The sequence below is a fragment of the Balaenoptera physalus genome (assembly GCF_965194825.1).
Source record: "Balaenoptera physalus genome assembly, chromosome: X".
NCBI classification, from domain to species: domain Eukaryota; kingdom Metazoa; phylum Chordata; class Mammalia; order Artiodactyla; family Balaenopteridae; genus Balaenoptera; species Balaenoptera physalus.
The window spans coordinates 37,101,438-37,124,151 of NC_138903.1; the positions used below are offsets into that span (position 1 = coordinate 37,101,438).

Sequence of the window (22,714 nt, forward strand, 5' to 3'; positions counted from 1 at the left end):
CTTTGTTTTAAAGTCTATTTTGTCTGATATGAGAATTGCTACTCCAGCTTTCTTTTGATTTCCATTTGCATGGAATATGTTTTTCCATCCCCTCACTTTCAGTCTGTATGTGTCCCTAGGTCTGAAGTGGGTCTCTTGTAGACAGCAAATATACAGGTCTTGTTTTTGTATCCATTCAGCCAGTCTATCTTTTGGTTGGAGCATTTAATCCATTTACATTTAAGATAATTATCGATATGTATGTTCCTATTCCCATTTTCTTAAATGTTTTGGGTTTGTTATTGTAGGTGTTTTCCTTCTCTTGTGTTTCCTGCCTAGAGAAGTTCCTTTAGCATTTGTTGTAAAGCTGGTTTGGTGGTGCTGAATTCTCTTAGCTTTTGCTTGTCTGTAAAGGTTTTAATTTCTCTGTCAAATCTGAATGAGATCCTTGCTGGGTAGAGTAATCTTGGTTGTAGGTTTTTCCCTTTCATGACTTTAAATATGTCCTGCCACTCCCTTCTGGCTTGCAGAGTTTCTGCTGAAAGATCAGCTGTTAACCTTATGGGGATTCCCTCATATGTTATTTGTTGTTTTTCCCTTGCTGCTTTTAATATGTTTTCTTTGTATTTAATTTTTGATAGTTTGATTAATATGTATCTTGGCATGTTTCTCCTTGGATTTATCCTGTATGGGACTCTCTGTGCTTCCTGGACTTAACTATTTCCTTTCCCATATTAGGGAAGTTTTCAACTATAATCTCTTCAAATATTTTCTCAGTCCCTTTCTTTTTCTCTTCTTCTTCTGGGACCCCTATAATTCGAATGTTGGTGCGTTTAATATTGTCCCAGATGTCTCTGAGACTGTCCTCAGTTCATTCTTTTTTCTTTATTCTGCTCTGCAGTAGCTATTTCCACTATTTTATCTCCCAGGTTACTTATCCGTTCTTCTGCCTCAGTTATTGTGCTATTGATCCCTTCTAGAGAATTTTTAATTTCATTTATTGTGTTGTTCATGATTGTTTGTTTGCTCTTTAGTTCTTCTAGGTCCCTGTTAAAAGTTTCTTGTATTTTCTCCATTCTATTTCCAAGATTTTGGATCATCTTTACTATCATTATTCTGAATTCTTTTTCAGGTAGACTGCCTATTTCCTCTTCATTTGTTAGGTCTGGTGGGTTTTTACCTTCCTCCTTCATCTGCTGTGTGTTTCTCTGTCTTCTCACTTTGCTTAACTTACTGTGTTTGGGGTCTCCTTTTCGCAGGGTGCAGATTCTTAGTTCCTGTTGTTTTTGGTGCCTGCCCCCAGTGGCTAAGGTTGGTTCAGTGAGTTGTGTAGGCTTCCTGGTGGAGGGGACTAGTGCCTGTGTTCTGGTGGATGAGGCTGGATCTTGTCTTTCTGGTGGGCAGGTCCACATCTGGTGGTGTGTTTTGGGGTGTCTGTGACCTTATTATGATTTTAGGCAGCCTCTCTGCTAATGGGTGGGGTTGTGTTCCTGTCTTGCTAGTTGTTTGGCATAGGATGTCCAGCACTATAGCTTGCTGGTCATTGAGTGGAGTTGGGTCTTGGCGTTGAGATGGAGATCTCTGGGAGATTTTCACCATCTGATATTACGTGGAGCTGGGAGGTCTCTGGTGGGCCAATGTCCTGAAGTTGGCTCTCCCACCTCAGAGGCACAGCCCTGACGCCTGGCTGGAGCACCAAGAGCCTGTCCTCCACACGGAAAAAGAGAAAATGGGAAAAAATATATTTATATCATTGCTCCCAAAGTCCACCTCTTCAAACTGGGATGATCTGTTGTCTATTCAGCTATTCCACAGATGCAGGGTACATCGAGTTGACTGTGGAGCTTTAATCCACTGCTTCTGAGGCTGCGGGGAGAGATTTCCCTTTCTCTTCTTTGTTCATACAGCTCCTGGGGTTCAGCTTTAGATTTGGACCCGCCTCTTCGTGTAGGCTGCCTGAGGGCGTCTGTTCTTCGCTCAGACAGGACGGGGTTAATGGAGCAGCTGGTTCAGGGGCTCTGGCTCACTCAGGCCGGGGGGAGGGAGGGGTACGGAGGCGGGGTGAGCCTGCGGCGGCAGAGGCCGGTGTGACGTTGCAGCAGCCTGAGGCGCGCCGTGTGTTCTCCTGGGGAAGTTGTCCCTGGATCACAGGACCCTGGCAGTGGCGGGCTGCACAGGCTCCTGGGAGGGGCGGTGTGGAGAGTGACCTGTGCTCGCACACAGGCTTCTTGGTGGCGGCAGCAGCAGCCTTCGCGTCTCATGCCCGTCTCTGGGGTCCGCGCTGATAGCCGCGGCTCGAGCCCGTCTCTGGAGCTGCTTTAAGCGGCGCTCTTAATCCCCTCTCCTCGCGCACCAGGACACAAAGAGGGAAGAAAAAGTCTCTTGCCTGTTCGGCAGCTCCAGACCTTTTCCCGGACTCCCTCCCGGCTAGCTGTGGTGTGCTAACCCCTTCAGGCTGTGTTCACGCCGCCAACCCCAGTCCTCTCCCTGGGATCCGACCAAAGCCCGAGCCTCAGCTCCCAGCCCCCGCCCGCCCCGGCAGGTGAGCAGACAAGCCTCTCGGGCTGGTGAGTGCTGCTCGGCGCCGAGCCTCTGTGCGGGAATCTCTCCGCTTTGCCCTCCGCACCCCTGTTGCTGCGCTCTCCTCCGTGGCTCGGAAGCTTCCCCCCTCCGCCACCCGCAGTCTCCGCCCACGAAGGGGCTTCCTAGTGTGTGGAAACCTCTCCTCCTTCACAGTTCCCTCCCACTGTTGCAGGCCCCGTCCCTATTCTTTTGTCTCTGTTTTCTCTTTTTTCTTTTGCCCTACCCAGGTATGTGGGGAGTTTCTTGCCTTTTGGGAGATCTGAGGTCTTCTGCCAGCTTTCAGTTGGTGTTCTGTAGGAGTTGTTCCACATGTAGATGTATTTCTGATGTATTTGTGGGGAGGAAGGTGATCTCCACGTCTTACTCTTCCGCCATCTTGAAGCTCCTCCCCTGCCTGACATCTTTAAGGCCCTTTCAGTTTTGTTTGAGACTCTTTCTGATGATATTGAGACCCTTCCTGAGTGCTGAATCAATCCCTGGTGCAGTCTTAAGAAGAGGCAAAAAGACCGTTAGCCTCAGACCTGAAAGAACCTTTCTTTAAGCATCTAGTCAAGAAATGTCTATGACCATATATCAAGAAAAACTCATCAATACGTTTTCCAACCCTCAATTGCAAATGGAAAATAGAGACTTTTGTTGGTCATTTTCCTAGTCTTTTAATAAAAATTTTCTACAATTTTGTTTGTGTCAGTGTTTTTCATTAGAATATAGTTTTAGCTGTTGTCTTGGAGAGCCAAAATAATAATGTCTTACACAATAGAAAGCAGTTCATTTCTCCTTCGTGGTAATATCTGGGCACATGTGGTCCAGGGCTGCCCTCTCAGTACCATGATGGTTCCCAGGCTCCTCTGTCTTATGGAATTGCCATGCCCAGGTGGAGCTTTTCCACATGGTCCAAGATGGCTCATTAGCACATCCCTCTTCCATCTTCCGGCCAAAAAGAGGAGGGAAAAGATAGGGGGTAGCAAACTCTACCCTTTTAAGGACATGACCCGCAAATTGCACATATCACTTCTCCTCACATATCGTTGGCCAGAATGCAGTCACATGACCATACCTAGCTATAAAGGAAGCTGAGTAATGTAGTCTCTATTCTGGGAAGCATTTTACCTTATTAAACTCAGGTTTCTATTACTACCAAAAAAAAAAAAAAAAAAGACAAAAAGGCTATTGGGGAAAAATTAGCAGTCTCCCATTCTGAAACTTGGAAATTTTTAATTTGGCTTAAAAAAAATTTCCCTCTCTGACAAGAGACAAAAGTGGAATTTTCCTCCCTTTTCTCTTCCTTAACTTGGTAGCTCCCACAGAATAGTTTTTAATCCTAAGCAATGAAAACCAAGGGAAAAAAGGTTGCTGAAAACTGGAGTATTTATTTGTAACCAAAAATGACTTGGACTATCACATTGGTACCTAAAGACCAACCTGAATTTTGTAATTGAATGCCTGTGCATGCAGCAAAAGCTCAGAACATTTTGAGATGCAGAGCAGTATCAGATCACCATCTGGACCATAAATAATTTATACGTTTTAAATACCTGGGAATCACATGGGTCAAGAATAAATAATATACGAAATCTCAGTGAGAAAAAAATTCTCCAAATATTGTATCTGTGAATCCAATTTAAACCCTAATGACAGTTCTGATAATTGGATTAAAATTCAGGAAAGGCCCCTAGTGCTTACGTAAAACTAAATGAACATTATTCTTGATTTTTTAAAATATATAAAGAATGGCTGATCAAATTAAGCTTAAATCTCCACAATCCAGTCATAGGACTGTGGCACCAACTGGGATTGAACTCCACATCCAATGCCCTGTCTTTGGGTAAGACTTTGAGGTAAGACTCCCTTATCAGGTTCTGACCAAATAGTGACTTTACACACTGGGCCCTGAGTTTGTGCAATATGGTCAATGCTTTAGGGGTTTTTGAGAGAGTTTGCTGAGGTATCTGATTCTTGAAGAAAGAACACGGCAGAAAGAGATATGGGGGGCTGGTCTTAGTTGGTGGTGAGAAGGTGAGACAGAGCACTGGTCTACCCCAGATCCTGGGGGTGGGGCACTGGCAGGGGGTAAGGTCAAGCTGGACATTGTCATAAAGTCACAAGAGAAGCTCTTCCAGGGTGGAGCCAGGAGCCTGAAGCCTAGAAATAAACTAGGTTAGGAACTGGCAAGGTAACTTGACCACTGACCTTCACCAAGCACTTGTCAGTGACCTTGGTCAGCCTTTACAGGCCCAGCCATCTACCTGCCAACCACTCTCTGGGCAGTGCCTTAGAGGCCCCGCAGATGAAGCTTCAGCATTATACTCTCTAGGATGGATTTCAATGAGTTGGTTGGGCATTTTTCTGTCTTACTGGGAAATGTGGGGTCATGTGCAGTCCCCCTGAATTTGAATATGTGTGAACACAAATGTGTGTTTTTGAGTACTGAGAATTTTTATTTCAAATATATTGAAAGAGTTCTTTTGGACTTAGATGTTTGTTTTTATCATCTATCACTTTGGATATACATAAAAAGGAAAATTATATTACAAAATAAATTGGTGAAGGTATTCCTGAGGCTTCTTCACATTCAGAACCCCACTTTTCTGAACTTTTTAAATTGAGGTATAGCATACATAAAGTATATAAAGTGCACTAGTCCTAAAGTTGATTTTCACTTATATGTGGAATCTAAAAAAAAAAAAAAAAACTTGTAGAAGCAGAGGGTAGAATGGCGCTTACCAGGAGCTGGGGGTGGGGGAATGGGAGAGTTGTTGTTTAAGGGTACAAACTTGCAACTAGTAGATAAATAAGTCCTGGACACTATACACAGTACAGTGATTATAGATACCAAAATTGTATTATAAACTTTAAACTTGCTAAGAGACTAGATCTTAATTGTTCCCAACAGTAGAAGAAATGATACTTATGTGACATGATAGAGGTGTTAACTAATGCTACAATGGCAATCATACCACAATATAAATATATCAATCTATATATTGTACACCTTGAACTTACACAATCTTATATGTCAAATATATCTCAATAAATAAAATAAATTTATATATATATAATTGGTGGGAATATAAATTGATACAACCACTTTGGAAAATAGTTTTACAATATGTACTAAAGTTAAACATATTCTTACCAGCAATTCCACTCCTGAGTATATACCCAAGAGAAATGAGTGCATATGTTCACCAAAATACATGTATAAGAACATTCATAGCAGCACTATTCATACTAGTCAACATTGGCAACAACAAAAATGTCCATCAACAGGAGAATGGATAAATACATTGGTGGTATATTCATACAATAGAATAATACACAGCCACGAAAAAGAACAATGACTAAGATACACAATAACATGGGTGAATAGCACAGATACCGTGATGAATCAAAGAAGCCAGACACAAAAGAGTACATACCGTATGATTCCATCTATATCAAGTTCAAGAACAGGCAAAACTAAGAGATTGTGATAGAAGTCAAAATAATGATTACCTCTTGGAGGTGGTGTTATTAACAAAAGCAATAAACGCTCATTGTAAAACACAAACAGTGCTGCCAGGGCCTCTCTTCCCCCATGTATCTGCAAAACTAACTTCTCACCTTTAAGTCTTTGTTCAAATGTCACCGAGTCAGCAAGGCCTATCCTGACCACCCTATTATAAATTGCAATCCACACCCCTCAACTCCTGATCCTTTGTACCATACTTTCTCACTTTTTCTATTTTACCTTTTCCCTTCTAAAATACTCTAGAATTTACTTGTTATATTTTTGGCTTACTATCTTGTCCCCTCGCTAGAATGTAAGCTCCACGTCCAGTGACTAGTCTTTGTGGGGAGTATAAAGACCCAGCCCACTTGCCCCAGTTCAGGGCATCACGATAGGCTTATCCCCACTCCAGAGCTCCCCATGGGATCCACTGAGGCCTTTGTTACAACCACATCCAAACCCAACTTTTCCCTCTGCCCAATCAGGCTTCACTCACTCTCCAAAGGTACTGATTTTTACACAACTTCCCAGTAAGTTTCCTGCATGTGAATCACAGTCTCAAAAGTCTGTTTCCTGCAGTACCTGAACTGCGACACTGTCATTCCCTGAAACAGAGAACAAGGCAGGATCAGGTACTGGGGAAGAGTCATGAGTTCAGATTTGGACATGTTCCCTTTGAAGCAACTTTGCCATATCTAAGAAATGTCAAGCAGGCAGTTGCATATATGAGAAAAAGAATAGATTTTTTCCCTCAAGCTGTTCATGATATAATCAAGAAGACACGTGCTCCAAAAAAATCCATAATATGAGGTATTATATTAGATAAGGTTACAGATGACGTACTAGAGGGGTTCAGAGATGGTCAGGAAAGATTTCCTGGCAAAGGTGACATTTTTTTAATGTGATCAGTGAAGATGGGAGCAGAGGCAGAGCAATGTGAGCTAGGCCTGAAGATAAAACACTCAGAGCAAACACAGGGAGCAGTGGGCAGTTCAGTTTGAATGGAGGTCAGGTGCACAAAGGGGCTTAGAAGGACACAAGGTTAGGAAGTGTATTAAACCAGGGTTCTCCAGAGAAACAGAACCAATAGGATATGTATATGTATTGAAAGAGATTTGGTACAAGGAGTTGGCTCACATGATTATGGAGGCTGGCAAGTCCAAAATCTACAGGGTGGGCTGGCAGCCTGGAGACCCAGGAGAGCTGATGCTGCAGTTCAAGTCCAAAGGCCAGTAGGCTAGAGACCCAGGAGAGCTGGTAGTGCAGTTCTAGTCTAAAGACCAGCTACTGTAGAGCCAGGAAGACCAATGTTGCAGGTGAAGTCTGAAAGCAGTCTACTAGAGAATCCTCTGTTGCTTGGGGGAGGCTGGCTTTGTTGTTCTATTCATGCCTTCTAGTGATTAGATGAGGCCCACCAAATTAGAGAGGGCAATCTGCTTTACTCAAAGTCCACCAATTTAAAGGTTAACCTTATCCAAAAACGTCCTTACAGAAACACTCAGGATAGTTTGACCAAAGATCTTGGCACCCCATGGACCAGCCAAGTTGACATGTACAGTTAACCATCACAGGAAGGTATGGGCCAGCTGAGGAAAGGCCTTGACTGCCAGAGTTTAGGCTGTGGGAACTTCTAAAGGTTTAGAGGCCAGAGGACTGGAATGAGAGAGCCTAGAGGCAGAGAGAGAACTTAGGAGACTACTGTGACCATCTAGGCAAGAGGGAAAACAGGATAATGACAGTGAGCCTGGATGTCAGTAAGACCTTGAATGCTAGAGGTTAGGCTGTGGGAACTCCTAAAGGTTTAGAGGCCAGAGGACTGGAATGAGAGAGCCTAGAGGCAGAGAGAGAACTTAGGAGACTACTGTGACCTTTTAGGCAAGAAGGAAAACAGGTAATGACAGTGAGCCTGAAGGGAAGAAACAGAGGCAAGCAATATGGAACTGACAAGACTTGGCAAGTGACCAATCCTGGGGATGAGGGAAAGTATGCAGAGAATGACATTGTAGTTTTAAACCTAGGCAACCAGGAGGATGGTGAAGCCACTGAGAGAAATGAAGGGATTGGGAGAGAGACGATGACTGTGTCCCTGGGGGCTCCTCTGGTTGAGAAGCTTGGGGCATGTTCAGGTTTATCAATTGATGTGTAACAAACCACCCAAAAATGGTGACCTAAAACCAATAAAATATTTTGCTCACAAATCTGAGAATGACTAGACTCACATAGCTGTTCTCACTCCATATAATGATGCACTGTATTAATTTTGTGTTGGTAACAGGAAATTAATTCTTCACATAAGAATTATTAAATGGCTAATGAAAGCAAACATTTCTGCATATTACCTACCGAACTTTTTTTTAATTCAGCACCATTTTTATCTACTGACACTGATTAATTTTAGATCCTACTTCATTGCCCTAAAAGAAAATTATCTACTGTGTGTACCTCTCCTGTGCTCAGAAAGCATTCTGAGTTAGAGTATGAAATGTCTAACATGTTTTAAAAGTAGAACTTGGTTGAATGTAAAATGGATGGCTAGTGGGAAGCAGCCGCATAGCACAGGGAGATCAGCTTGGTGCTTTGTGACCACCTAGAGGGGTGGGATAGGGAGGGTGGGAGGGAGATGCAAGAGGGAGGGGATATGGGGATATATGTATACATATAGGTGATTCACTTTGTTGTACAGCAGAAACTAACACAACATTGTAAAGCAATTATACTCCAATAAAGATGTTACATATATATATAAAATAAGTAGAACTTGGTTGAATTACCTATCTTTTAAATTAATTTTAGATTTCCCTTTGATTGTAGTTTTATTGGATTTTATTAAGTATTCTAGATCCAGCTGAAAATTTTTAAATAACTTTATTGAGTCATAACTTACTACCATAAAGTTCACCCTATTTTTAAATGTGCAATGCAGTGATTTGTAGTAAATTTATTGAGTTGTGCAGCCATCACCACATAAAGTTTTAGAATATTTGTATCATCCCAGCCCCAGGCAACCACTGCCTCTACAGATTTCCCTTTTCTGGACTTTTCATATAAATGGAATTACACAATATATGTTCTTTTGAGTCTGGCTTCTTTCACTTAGCATGATGCTGTCAAGGTTCATGCATGTTATAGCATGCATCAATACTTCATTATTTTTTATAGCAAAATAATATTCCACTGTATGTATATACCACATTTTGTTTATCTATTCATCAGTGGGTGGGTGTTTGGGTTGTTTCCACCTTTGAGTTATTATGAATAATGCTGCTGTGAATATCTACATGCATCTATCTTTGTGTAGACATAAGCTTTCATTTCTCTTGTGTAGATACCTAAGAGTGGAATGGCTGGGTCATATGGTAAATTTATATTTAACATTTTAAGAAACTACCAAACAATTTTCCAAAGTTATTGTACCATTTTTTCTTACCTACCACCAGTAGGGTTCCTATTTCTCCACCACATTCTTGCCAGCATTTGTTACCGTCTGTCATTTTTATTCTAGCCATCCTAGTGAGCATGAAATTGTATCTCATGGTTCTGATTCGCATTTCTGTCATAACAATGATGTTAAGCATCTTTTCATGTGCTTAATTAGCCATTTGTACATTGTCTTTGGTGAAATATCTATTCAAATCCTTTGCTCATTTTTAATTGGGTTGTTTGTCTTTTTAAAATTGAGTTGTGGGCTTCCCTGGTGGTGCAGTGGTTAAGAATCCGCCTGCCAATGCAGGGGACACGGGTTCGAGCCCTGGTCCGGGAAGATCCCACATGTTGAGAAGCAACTAAGGCCACATGCCACAACTACTGAAGCCCACGCGCCTAGAGCCTGTGCTCCACAACAAGAGAAGCCACCACAATGAGAAGCCCGCACACCGCAACAAAGAGTAGCACCCGCTCGCCGCAACTAGACGAGCCCACGCGCAGCAACAAAGACCCAACGCAGCCGAAAATAAATAAATAAATAAACTTATTTAAAAAAAAATGAGTTGTAAGAGTTCTTTACTCTGGGTTGAAACTGAATATAATCAATAACCACCTTTCTAGAGTACAATATGGTATTATGTTCCAAATGCCCTAGAACTTTATTTTTGTTTATCCCTCCAAGTGGGCATCGTGGTGGATACTGTGATGCACCACCCAGATCTTTCTTCTTCTTGTCCAACTTCAAGAGTATGGTCAGCAGACGGCCCTTATATATCAGCCCTCCGGGGTCTGCCTCAGCTGCAGAGAACCACCAGGGCAGCCCACATCCAATGACTGATCAATGCAGGGGTATAAAGGTCTGGCCACATCCACCCAGCTCTGGACAACTCTGCAGGGCTATTCTAACTCCAGCACTCCCTGTAGGGTCAGCCAAGTCTGTCACCAGCCTTGCATCAAAGCTTAACTTCTCCCTCTTCCCAGTCCTGCTTTCTTCCCCTCCCCTCCACAGGTGTTGATTTCAAGAGCACTTTTCCCAGCTTTACTGAGATATAACTGACATATAACGTTGTGTAATTGAAGGTGTATGATGTGCTGACTTGATATATTTGAATATTGCAAAACGCATATTTTAGCATTTTAGCATTAGCCAACACCTCCAACCTATCACATAATTACTACTTCTTTGTTGTGGTGAAAACCTTTAAGATCTACTCTCCTAGCAACATTCAAATATATAATACAGTATTATTAGCTCTAATCATCATGTTGTACATTAGATCCCCAGAACTTGTTAATCCTATCACTGGAAGTTTATACCCTTTGACTAACATCTCCCCATTTCTCCCAACTCCAGCCCCTGGTAACCACCATTCTACTCTCTGTTTCTCTGAGTTCAGCTTTCTTTTTTTTTTTTTTAACATCTTTATTGGAGTATAATTGCTTTACAATGGTGTGTTAGTTTCTGCTTTATAACAAAGTGAATCAGTTATACATATACATATATCCCCACATCTCTTCCCTCTTGCGTCTCTTCAGCTTTCTTAGATTCCACAGATAAGTGATATCACACAGTATTTGTCTTTCTCTGTCTGACTTATTTCACTTAGCATAATGCCCTCAAGGTTAATCCAAGTTTCACAAATGACAGGATTTCCTTCTTTCTCATGGTTGAATAATATGTGTGTGTATGCGTGCGTGTATCACATCTTTATCCATTCATCCATTAAGGGATACTTTGGTTGTTTCCATATCTTGGCTAATGTGAATAACGCTGCAATGAACATAGGAGTGCAGATATCTTTTTGAGATATGGATTTCATCTCCTTAGGGGACATATGCAGAAGTAGGATTGCTGGTTCATATGGTAGTTCTATTTTTAGTTTTTTGAAGAACCTCCATACTGCTTTTCAAAATGGCTATACCAATTTACATTCCCACCAACAGTACACGAGGGTTTCCTTTGCTCCACATCCTCACCAACTCTTAACTCTTGTCTTCTTGATAAAAGCCATTCTAATGGGTGTGAGGTGATATCTCACTGTGATTTTGATTTACATTTCCCTGATAATTAATGATGTCAAGCACCTTTTCATATGTCTGTTGGCCTTTTTTATGTCTTCTTTCAAAAAATGTCTCTTCAGGTCCTTTGCCCATTTTTTAATTGGACTTTTTTGGGTTTTGCTACTGTGTGCGTTTTTTATATATTTCTGATATTAACCCCTATCAGATCTATGATTTGCAAATATTTTCTTCCATTCCGTAGGTTGCCTTTTCATTTTGTTGATTGTTTCTTTGGCTGTGTAGAAGCTTTTTAGGCTGCTGTAGTCCCACTTGTTTACTTTTTATTTTGTTGCTTGAGCTTTTGGTATCATATCCAGGAAATCACTGCCAAGACCAATGTCCAGGAGCTTTTTCCCTACATTTTCCTCCAGGAGTTTTACAGTTTTAGGTCTTATGTTTAAGTCTTTAATCCATTTTGAGTTAATTTTTCTTAGTGGTGTAAGACAGGGATCCAATTTCATTCTTCTACATGTGGTTATCCAGTTTTCCCAATACCATTTGTTGAAAAACTGTTCTTTCCCCATTGAGTATTCTTGGCTCCCTTGTCAAATATTAGTTGACCATACATGTGTGAGTTTATTTCCAGGCTCTCAATTCTGTTGCATTGGTCTATGTGTCTATTTTTACAGCAGTACCATACTGTTTTGATTACTATAGCTTTATAGTATAGTTTGAAATCAGGGAATACGATGCCTCCAACTTTGTTCTTCTCTCTCAGAATTGCTTTGGCTATTGGGGATCTTTTGTGGCTCCATCTTTCATACATATTTTAGGATTTTTTCTTTTTTTTTTGGCCATGCCACACGGCATGTGCGATCTTAGTTTCCCGACCAGGGATCAAACCCACACCCCCTGCATTGGAAGCATGCAGTCTTAACCACTGGACTGCCAGGGAATTCCCAGGATTGTTTTTTCTATTTCTGTGAAAAATGCCATTGGAATTTTGATAGAGATTGCACTGAATCTATAGATTGCTTTGGGTAGTATGGACATTTTAACAATATTAATTCTTCTAATCCATGAGCACAGAATCTTTCTATTTATTTGTGTCTTCAATTTCTTTCATCAAAGTCTTATAGATTTCAGTATACACATCTTTCAACCCCTTGGTTAAATTTATTCCTAAGTATTTTATAGTTTTGATGCTATTATGAACGGGATTTTTTTTTCTTTTTCAGATGTTTTGTTGTTAGTATATAAAAACCCAACTGTTTTCTGTGTGTCAACTTTGTATCCTGCAACTTTCCTGAATCTGTTGATTAGTGCCAGCAGTTTTTTGTGGAGTCTTTAGGATTTTCTATATATAAGATAATATCATCTGCACACAAAGACAATTTTATTTCTTCCTTTTTGTTTTGGATACCTTTTATTTCTTTTGCTTGCCTAATTGCCAAGAGCACTTCTTAATTAACATCCTACACACTAAACTCCATCTCAGAATCAGCTCCCTGGAGAAGCCAACCTCCAACAGGCAGCTTTCATTTCAACTCCACAGAGATTGGCACATGCACACACACACCCATGCACACATACTATCACTTGATTGGCCCAGAAATGAGCACACAACACAAGATGCATGAATCAGAGCCCTTCCCTGGGAGTACTGAACTTGGGAATCTGAGAGACTAAGTTGCTGCCCTTCTCTGGTGCAAACCTGGACAATAGGAGGGTAGGAAAGAGTAACACAGGGACTTCCCTGGTGGCTCAGTGGTTAAGAATCTGCCTGCCAATGCAGGGGACACAGGTTCGAGCCCTGGTCCGGGAAGATCCCACATGCTGCGGAGCAACTAAGCCCGTGCACCACAACTACTGAGCCTGCACTCTAGAGCCCGCAAGCCACAACTACTGAGCCCCTGTGCCACAACTACTGAAGCCAGCACGCCTAGAGCCCGTGCTCTGCAACAAGAAAAGCCACTGCAATGAGAAGCCCGTGCACCGCAAGGAAGAGTAGCCCCTGCTCGCCGCAACTAGAGAAAGCCCGCGCATAGCAACGAAGACCCAACATAGCCAAAAATAAATAAATTTTTAAATAAAAGGAGTAACACAGTATGTCTGGTTGCTCACTCCTTGCATGTCTCCAAGGGAACCTAGAACCATGATCAAGCATTGCCCAGCACCTGGGAACATAGGTTTTTTATGTTAATGATTGATGATTTCGTTGTGTACACCTGGAGCAATGAACCATGCTGTACCACCTTGTCAGGATTGCTTTGCACAAACAGCAGGATTGATGATATGCACCTAAAGGGAAACAGCTGTCCAGCTGGGCTCTGTGAGGAGATGAAGGGAGCAGGAATGTCCATCTCTAAAGCACGCCATCTACCATCAAGACAACTGTACATCTGCCTTCTCCAAGCTCCATAGTGAAGCCAGCAAGTCTCCTACAGTCTTTTGATCTTAGATCCAGACCAGAGAATAGTAAATGGCAACCTGGAGACTAATATCTCTGCCTTGGCAATCATTTTTTCTCCTAGAACAGATCTACCACAAGAACTCAGAACACATCCAACTGTCCCAGAATCATCTCAGTTACACATGTCTGTATTATCCACAGGTAAATTTTGAACCTAGAAGCTTTTTTTAAAATTTATTTATTTATTTTTGGGGTTTCTTGGCTGCATTGGGTCTTCGTTGCTGCGCGCAGGCTTTCTCTAGTTGCAGTGCGCAGGCTTCTCATTGCAGTGTTTTCTCTTGTGGAGCACGGGCTCTAGGCACATGGGCTTCAGTAGTTGTGTCACGCAGGCTCAGGAGTTGTGGCTCATGGGCTCTAGAGCGCAGGCTCAGTAGTTGTGGCACATAGGCTTAGTTGCTCCGTGGCATGTGGGATCTTCCCAGACCACGGCTTGAACCCATGTCCCCTGCATTGGCAGATGGATTCTTAACCACTGCGCCACTGGGGAAGCCCCCTAGAAGTTTTTTAATCTCTTTGTTGTTAACTAATGTATAATCAAGAAAAGTAGGGAGAGTGTTCATGAATGGCCAAGTCATAAAACAATGACTTCTTCCTTAAACGTTTATTACTTTCTCTAATCATAAAAGTAATATTCACTGTAAAAAAAAAAATCTTAGAAAATACAGAAAAGTACAAAGGAGAAAAAAAAGTCACCCATAATTCCACCACTCAGGGACCATTTCAAATATATTGGTTAATATGTTTTTTTTTAATAAATTTATTTATTTTTGGCTGCATTGGGTCTTTGTTGCTGCGCGCAGGCTTTCGCTAGTTGCAGTGAGCAGGCATTACTCTTCAATGTGGTGCACAGGCTTCTCACTGCGGTGTCTTCTCTTGTTGCGGAACATGGGCTCTAGGCATGCGGGCTTCAGCAGTTGTGGCACGTGGGCTCAGTAGTTGTGGCACACGGGCTTAATTGCTCTGCGGCATGTGGGATCTTCCCGGACCAGGGCTCGAACCTGTGTCCCCTGCATTGGCAGGCAGATTCTTAACCACTGTGCCACCAGGGAAGCCCGTTAATATGGTTTTAATGTTTCTCCTTGCACACACATAGATACGCACATATTACCTACAAAACTAGGATCCCACTAAACATGCTATTTTGAAACCTGCTTCTCTCATTCAACAAATATGTGCCCTTGTCATCATTTCTAATGGCTGCATTAAAAAGAAGCATTATTAACCTACTTAGTCACTCTCTCACTGTCAGACAACCAAGCTGCCTCCCAATCTTTGTTAGTATAAAAAAATGCTGCTAAGGACATGCCCGCACATATACCCTTACACACTTTTCGGTTTATATTTGCTACTCAGGTGACCCCACGTCCTCCAGCATGCACAGTTCATCTTTTCCTTTAATATCTAAGTAGAATGCTAATGACTCCATCCCACAAACCAAGGGAAGTCCAGCGCCTCCCCCCAAGGTCTCCAAGGGGCCTCAGGGAGGTTCCATTTCTCCTGGTCACCTCTCACTCTGTTTTCCTGTTTATCCCTCTAAGCATTTCACCTTCTTGGGCAGCTGCAGCCTTTCAACATGACTGTCTCTGTTCCTTCATCTGTGCAAAGTGTCACTAATGCATGGCAGCCACGTAGAGCGGACTTATACTGATGTTTAGAGGCAATGAAAGCCAATCACACCACAGCAGGAAATAACTTCAAATTTACACCAGATATTACTGTCCCTAGGAAGGTGCTGGCCATTCTCCACCACATGGGGACTTCTCATTGATGATGTTCCTTCATGGACCTTGATGTCCTGCCATGTTCCTGGGACCTTCAGCTGTCTCCACTGACTTCATGTCTTCTCTTTCTCTGTACCTAAACTCCTCACCTCCTCACTCCAGTAGCCCTGAAAATTTCAAGTGCTTTTTACTTTATTATTTAATTCCTCCCACACCCTAGGCAACCACTTCCTCCTCAAGACATTTCCTTCATTTGGCTTCCAGGACACTACATTCTCCTGGTCTTCTTCCATCCTCACTGGTCACTCCTTCTCATCCCCGTAACTGGTTCACTGTCCTCTTCCTGACTTCTAAACATGTAGGTGGTCCCAGGACCCAGACCTTAGACCTCTTTTTTATCTTTCTACCTTTATACTCCTGGGTGATCTCATCCACTCTAAAGGCTTTAAGTACCATCTCTACACTAATGACTCTCAAATTTATGTCTTCTGCCCTGACCTCCAGACTCATATGCCCAACTGCCTACTCCACATCCTCACTGGATGGTTAATATGCATCTCAAACTTAATCTTTGCAAAACTAAATTTTGCATTACTCCCAAACTTGTTCCTCACCTGGTAGTCCCCATCTCAGGAAATGGCAGCTCCGTGTATCCACTTGCTCGGGCCAAAACTTTGGAGTCACCCTTGACCCTTGTATTTCTATCAACACCTCACATTTGACCTGGTAGCAAATCCTGTCAGCTCCTTCTTCAAAGCGTATGCTGGCTCTGACTACCTCTTACCTCTTCCACCACTAACCTGCCCTGATCCCAGCCTCCTGATAGCCTCCTTCCTTTATGGACCACTGCAACAGATCATACATGATCTGTTTCCACTCTTGCCCATTTATAATTTATTCTGCATTAATACCCCTTCAATATTTAAGCCAGCAAAAGTCATGCTCCAATTCAAAGCGTTCTAATGACTTCCCATCTGACTTGACCCAAATCAAAATCCAATGTGGTGGGCTGCCCTGGTGGCACAGTGGTTAAGAATCTGCCTGCCAATGCAGGGGACATGGGTTCAAGCCCTGGTCCGGGAAGAGCCCACATGCCGCAGAGCAACTAAGCCCGAGCGCCACAACTACTAAGCCTGTGTTCTAGAGCCCGCAAGCCACAACTACTGAAGCCCGTGCGCCTAGAGCCCGTGCTCCGCAACAAGAAAAGCCACTGCAATGAGAAGTCCACGCACCACAACGAAGAGTAGCCCCCGCTCGCTGCAACTAGAGAAAAGTCCGCACACAGCAACAAAGACCCAACGCAACCAAAAATAAATAAATAAATTTATTTAAAAAGAGAGAGAGAGAGGAGACTGTAGAAACCCTGATCTCACTTGCATAGTGGAGAGAAATGTTTTTGGGTTTTTAAAATTAATTAATTTATTTATTTTATCTTTTGGCTTTGGTGGGGGAGCAGCTGCGGGAGAGGAAAGGGAAGCCAAGCGGAGAACAAGGGAAGAACCAGGTACCGGAGGCTGACCTGTCTGGAGCAGCAGAGGAGAGGCAGGGGGATTCCCCAGGAGCAGCCTGTGATGTCACCAGAGGGAAGAGGGCTGAGGTGGGGAGGCCAGCCAAGGTGCGGACTCTGCAAGCTGCCCACGGGACCAGGAGGCGAACACCTCTGATTTCGTCAAAAGCAGAACTGAATCAGTGAGATAACTATACCTCAAAAACACACTGCAGTTATTTCAGCAGAGTCAGGGGAAACGGGGTGTCAGCCCAACTCGACAGAGCTGCTTGACCTTGGCAGTGCTTATTGCCAGTTGGAGGTGAGACATTCAATATAACAAATGGCTTTCCACAGTCCTCTCATTACGTTCACATTAAAATCCTACTTTGGGGGCTTCCCTGGTGGCGCAGTGGTTGAGAATCCGCCTGCCAATGCAGGAGACACGGGATCGCACCCTGGTCTGGGAAGATCCCACATGCCGCGGAGCAACTAGGCCCGTGAGCCACAATTACTGAGCCTGCGCGTCTGGAGCCTGTGCTCCGCAACAAGAGAGGCCGCGATAGTGAGAGGCCCGCGCACCGCTATGAAGAGTGGCCCCCGCTTGCCGCAACTAGAGAAAGCCCTCGCACAGAAACAAAGACCCAACACAGCCATAAATAAATAAATTAATTAAATAAAAAAAAAAAGAAGAAGAGGAGTGTTTGCAACTTCCTATACATTTATAAAATCCTACTTTGACTCACAGACATGGAAAACAAACTTATGGTTACTAAAGGGGACAGGTGCGGGAGGGACAAATTAAAAGTTTGGGATTAACAGATACACACTACTATATATAAAACAGATAACCAACAAGGACCTACTGTATAGCACAGGGAACTCTACTCAATATCTTATAATAACCTATAATGGAAAAGAATCTGAAAAAGAATAGATGTACATATAACTGAATCACTTTGCTATACACTTGAAAATAACACAACATTGTAAATCGACTACATTTCAACAGTAATTTTTTAAAGATAAAATAAAAATAAAATCCTACCTCAACCAGTTGAATGATGGAAGCGAAAACCGTGCTCGCCAATTTTGTGTTGATTTTCCCACAACTTGAAAAGGGGAGCAGTGCCAGGCTCATGTTTATTTACGCAGGGCTGGGATATGTGTTTTACACACATCTTCTTATTTAAACACCAGTCACCTGATGAGCAAATACAAATCCTCTTTTACACAGAAGAATTCGATGCTCAGAGTTCAGGTTGTTTTGCAAGGTCACACAGTTACTGAGGAAGCTGAGTTTCCAAGTCAGGACCCTCAGACCCCAGCACCTGTGCTCTTTGTTTCAAGTGACCTTAATATACTCTGTATTTGTGAAATTCAGAACATGAAACTCAGTGGAGGGCGGTCCACTTGGAGAAGAAACACAGTGGCCACTAAAGCCACGTAGGGGAGGGCAGGTGCTGTACCAATCTGGCAAGAACACCTCAGGATCTTAAGTGACAACAGACCGACCACGAGGCATAAGATGTAGCAACGTGACTTTCAAAAGGTCTGCCACAATAATTATTCTTTGCTTCTATTGCACAGTTGGCACACCAATATTTTGAACAGTTTATCATGAAATTTCCAAGCAAACACAAAAATAAAGAGCATGACAAACCCCGAGGTGCCCCTCACCCAGCTTCACTTGCCTTTAACATTTGTCGGTGTTGCTATGACCTTTGAGAACCTGATGAAAACCATGGGGCCCCACCTCCGCCAAGATAATGCTCAGACACACAGTCGTTCGTCCATTTTCAGAGGGGCTGTGGACTCCTGAGGTGCATTCATGGATCTCCTGGGACACACGGATCCCAGGTTAGGAGGCCTGGGCTGCAAGGATGCAGCGGCATTACAGTATGTGGAGACCACGCTCCCATACAGTTCATCAGCAAGTTCTGTTGACCCTCCAAATAAATCTCCAGCAGCTCGCCTTCTCTTTCTTTGCTGCCGCCATCATCTCCTACCTGGACTCCTTTAAAGCCTCCTAATGAAACCCTGGGTAATCATTAGTCAAATCCATTTCACCTGCCGTCACTAATCAAGGTCGTTTTAAGACTTGCAAATCCTCCAAGTAGCAAGTAGGCTAAATAATAAGGTGTTCGCCAGAGTTGTTTTCCAAGATCTTGGAATCAGCTGTGTCTAGTTTGAGCAGGGCTCGTTAAGACTGAACAGGGCCAGAGTTACTTAGTTTTCCTGAGTCCCTCCCATGTGTATATTATTAAATGTTTGATGGATTTTCTTCCTGTTTAAAACAAAAAAAAGACTTTATAGGACCACTGAGACCCTCCAACTGGGCATGCAGAAATGTCCCGCTCAGTGACCTTTTGACAGCAGAGGGCCAAAAACTCCACCCCCAGGTCATGTTAAGAACCTCCATTTTTGAACACGCAGAGGCCTGTAGCTTAGTTAGACCGGCGCAGAACTAAGATTACAGCACCTTTTTCCAATCACCTTTCCCCACACCTCAGCCATGCCCTGCCGCTTTATTCTTTATCCCATAAATACCCTGAGCCCCTTGTTCCTTGTTCTCCCATCTCCTCGCTTGGCGGCCTTGAGAATAAACCCTCTCTTCACTGCAAACCTGGGCAAAATGATCCTGGTTCAGTAACACTAACTGGTCTAGGGAGACTAGGGCTCCGCTCTTGCCCACCCTACAGTCAGGCCGTGTCATTTACTGGCTTGAAGCCCTTGGAAGAGTTCCCATTGCTCTATGAGTGAAATCTAAAGCCCTTACCCCAGTGTGCCCCAGAGTGCAGGGCACTGAGAGCTTCTGCACCCCTCTGCTTTCATCTCACATTCCTTTCATCTGCTCTCACTACTCTCCAGTCATCTTAGCTTTTGTAGGGGAGGAAACAATTTTCCCTCTACCCTTCTAGGTTCTTGGCTGAGACACCCTCTACCCCCCGTAATAAAAAAACAGATTAACAGGAGAAAAATGAACTTTAATAACATGCATACCTCTCGTATACATGAGAGAGACCCAGGAAAACTGAGTTACTCCCCAAAATGGCCCAAGCCATCACCTTAAATCCCATCTCCAGCTAAAGACAAAGGAAGATGCTGGGGGTGGGCGGTGGGGCCATTTATGGGAGGTTGTCAGGAATAGCAGAGGTATGGTTGTTATGCTGACATATCACTGCCATCTCCATTGTTAAGAGTTTCTAGAGGTTTAGTTATTCTCCTCTCCCTGGTACAGAGAGGGAGACACCCTTACAAATGGAGATTTCCCTTATAAATGTAAATGTCTCTTACAAAAGGGTAACTTCTAGTAGATTTTCAGAGCTTTTCCCATGCCTGTTGTTTCTTAAAAGTAACCAGCTCAAAATAATTCTTACGCCAAAGAGGCATATTTTGAGGTGACAAATTCTGCTCCCCTTCACCTTCCAGCAATTAGAACACACCAAGCTCTTCCCTGCTTCAGGTCCTTTGCACTTACTGTCTCCCAAGCCTATAAGTCAAGTTTTCCCCCTATTTCATACACAGCTGGCTCCCTTATATCTCAACTTATATATCACCTCTTCCCTTACCACCCTAGTCAGAGTACCCTCCACTCCCCCCCACCCTCCCACCCCACCTCCACTCCGTACACCCTGATTCTACATCACAATGTTCTGTTTATTTTTTTTCACAGCGCTTACCATAGCTGGAATTATTTTTACGGATTCACTTGATCATTGGCCATCTCCCAAGCAGGCTATAAGCTCAAAACAGCAGGCCCCAGATTTCTTAACCCTACTACCATTCTACACCCAGAGAAGTGCCTGCCATAGAGTAGGCACTCAGTAACTATTTGCGCTTATTCTTAAACTTGCCTTCTGTCAAGATTAGTCCTGATTGAACCCTTAGGACCTTGTGTCAAGTCTGGTTTCCTGGATAAAGGAAAATGGTGAAGAACCTGAAGATGTAGGAGGAGCAAAGGTAGATGTATTAGTCAACTCGGGCTGCCATAACAAAATACCATAGACTGAGTAGCTTAAACAACAGACATTTATTTTCTCACAGTTCTGGAAACTGGAAGTCTGAGATCAAGGTGCCAATATGGCCAGGTTCAGGTAAGAGCTCTCTCCCTGGCTTGCAGATGACTGCTTTCTCACTGTGTCCTCACATGGCTGAGACGGAGAGCAAGAGTGACAGAGAGAGAGAAAGATTTCACCTCTACTCTTATAAGGGCACCAATCCCATCATGAGGTCCCCACCCTCATGACCCCATCTAATCCTAATGACCTCCCAAAGGCTCCAGCTCCAAATACCATCACATTGGGGGTTAGGGCTTCAACATATGAATCTGGGGGGGATACAATTCAGTCCATAGCAGTAGTAGAATTCATTAGAAAAGAAATGAATTCATGGACTTTGAGCATGGACCCAACCACCATCCCATTCATTCATTTAACAAACATCTGTTGACTATCTACTATGAACCAAAGTTATGGTGTTGAGCCTTCTCTACACCTTCTCTATGTAAGCATAGAGAAGATGGTGCTGGCACTCAAGGAGAGATTAAACTTATAAGCAGACACTATAATAAATATGGTGAGCAGTAAACTGGAGATTTGTACAAAATGTCATTGGAGTACAAAAGAAGAAGTAATGGGTTCCATCTGGGGAAGCAGGAAAGGCTTCAAGGAGGAGGTAACTTTGACTTGAAAAATGAGTAAAACTCATATTGTAACTAGACTTATCGTGGTGATCATTTTGAAATGTATAGAAATACCAAATCACTATGTTGTGTCATAGGAACTAACATAGTGTTGAAGGTCAATTATCCTTCAAACACAAACAAACAAACAAACTCATAGAAAAAGAGATAAGATTTGTGGTTACCAGAGACAGGGGCTGGGGGGAGGGGGAATTGGATGAAGGCAGTCAAAAGGTACAAACTTCCAGTTACAAGATAAATAAGTACCAGGGATGTAATGCACAACATGCTAAACATAATTAACACTGCTGTATGTTATATGTGAAAGTTGTTAAGAGAGGAAATCCTAAGAATTCTCATTACAAGAAAAACATTTTTTTCTATTGCTTTAATTTTGTATCTGTTTGAAAGGGTGGATGTTCACTACACTCATTGTGGTAAGCATTCTATGATGTATGTAAGTCAAATCATTAAGCTATACACCTTAAACTTATACAGTGCTGTGTGTCAATTATATCTCAATAAAACCTGAAGAAAAAAAATTTTTTAAAGAACAATGAATAAGGGACTTCCCTGGTGGCACAGTGGTTAAGAATCCATCTGCCAATGCAGGGAACACGGGTTCAAACCCTGGTCCAGGAAGATCCCACATGCCGCGGAGCAACTAAGCCCATGCGCCACAACTACTGAGCTCGCGTGCCACGACTACTGAAGCCCGCACGCCTAGAGCCTGTGCTCTGCAACAAGAGAAACCACCACAATAAACCTGCGCACGGCAACAAAGAGTAGCCCCCCGCCTGCCGCAACTAGAGAAAGCCCACGTGCAGCAATGAAGACCCAACGCAGCCAAAAATAAGTAAATAAATAAGTAAAT

General features: G+C 43.0%; 1 long non-coding RNA gene across 1 annotated transcript in view; it reads right to left on the reverse strand.

Annotated features, from left to right (window-relative positions):
* LOC309652649 overlaps window positions 1-20,709 on the reverse strand; it is a 183,150-nt gene extending 162,441 nt beyond the window's left edge. Inside the window, exon 1 of the long non-coding RNA XR_014258848.1 lies at window positions 18,205-20,709. This is a non-coding gene — a long non-coding RNA (uncharacterized lncRNA). The remainder of the gene's footprint in view (window positions 1-18,204) is intronic.
* Window positions 20,710-22,714: the final 2,005 nt, after the last annotated feature.